The 1365-nt window shown below is 36.5% G+C and overlaps 1 long non-coding RNA gene across 1 annotated transcript; it reads left to right on the forward strand.

Moving 5' to 3' along the window:
* Positions 1 to 6: 6 nt before the first annotated feature.
* LOC115947659 lies at positions 7 to 670 on the forward strand. Its single transcript, XR_004081524.1, has 2 exons — positions 7 to 195; positions 302 to 670. It is a non-coding gene; the product is annotated as an uncharacterized LOC115947659 (long non-coding RNA).
* The last annotated feature ends 695 nt before the right edge of the window (positions 671 to 1365 follow it).

Raw genomic sequence — 1365 nt, forward strand, 5'->3', positions numbered from 1 at the left:
GCAGAATCCCTTTCTAGGGGGATGTGCATGTGGAAAGGGCTTGAAGGAAGCGCTGCGCTGCTGTCCAGGGCAGTGGGACTCGTTCTGTGCCTTCTTTGGGGGTCAGGAAAAGGGGGTGAAGACTTGGGGCATTGATGTAATTTCGGGCACTCCAATGTCGCCAGGAAAGGGAGCCCCACTGCGGTGGAGGAGCAGGTGGGTGGCGAATGAGGGGGGTCATGCTGGGTGCCTCAGCTTCCTTTTGCATGGAGCTGCCGGGTAGAGGGGTTTATGGGGGGCTCCCGAGGCTCTCTCATGGAAGGTCTGCGAGAGCTTCTCCCAGCGTCTGGGGCAACACCTGGATACGCGCTTGGATACGCGGAGCATCGCTTAAAGGAGGTGCCGAGGGACGAATCTCTGCGCCGGGAAGCAGCAGCCGAACAGGTGAGCCCGTGTGGATTTGGAGCGGGGACTTTTGTCCTTTCTCTTTTCAATTTCCCCTTGTGCCCCCAGGGAAAAAAAAAAAAAAAAAAGGAGCTTATGAGGACAAAAGAAATTAAACATAGGGACGTAACTCCTCTTTCATTATTGTCTGTGTTTGAACTGGGGGTGATCCCCCTCCACTTGCGGTTTCAAGGGTTTTGATTGAAGAAAAACCTGCCTTTTCCAGGCTGTTAGGCGTATCACAGGGGTGGCAGGGAATCCCTGCATTCTATTTTAAATGGAAAGGGAAAAATATTGTATATAAATATATACGATGTATATAAATATATACATTTATATATGATGTATATAAATATACCAAAACAAAATAATAGAAATCAACACAATACATAATACAAATTATACTGTATATATCTTATTGTATGTCATATATATTCTATATCTAAATATAGGACATATAATAGTAAATATAATATAATGTAGTAATATATAATAGTAAATATAATATAGTATACAACCACTTAGGAATGTAAATATGAAAAATATAAATATAAAATGTTTAAATATAGTTTAAAAAAAAGGGGGTTTTTGTTTTTTATATGGCAATAAGAAGAGTTTTTATTATAAAAATTATAAATATAAATAAAGGTAGATATCTAAGTATAGAAATATATAATAAATACATAAAGATATATATAAAAATAATTCAACATGAATAGAAGTATTAGCAGAACATACGATATAGAATAAAAATATTATTACATTCTGATGTCTATTATATACATTTATAAATATAATGCACCAATATAAACTATAAATGCAAACGTGAATATAATTATGAAAAATAGAAATATAAATAAATTTAAATATAGTTGAAAAGAAAGGGCGTTTTTTGGTTTGCGTTTAGTTAGAGGAAGGGGTTTTATTTTAAAGAATATGAAT

The sequence above is a fragment of the Geospiza fortis genome, unplaced genomic scaffold, assembly GCF_000277835.1.
Source record: "Geospiza fortis unplaced genomic scaffold, GeoFor_1.0 scaffold55, whole genome shotgun sequence".
NCBI classification, from domain to species: domain Eukaryota; kingdom Metazoa; phylum Chordata; class Aves; order Passeriformes; family Thraupidae; genus Geospiza; species Geospiza fortis.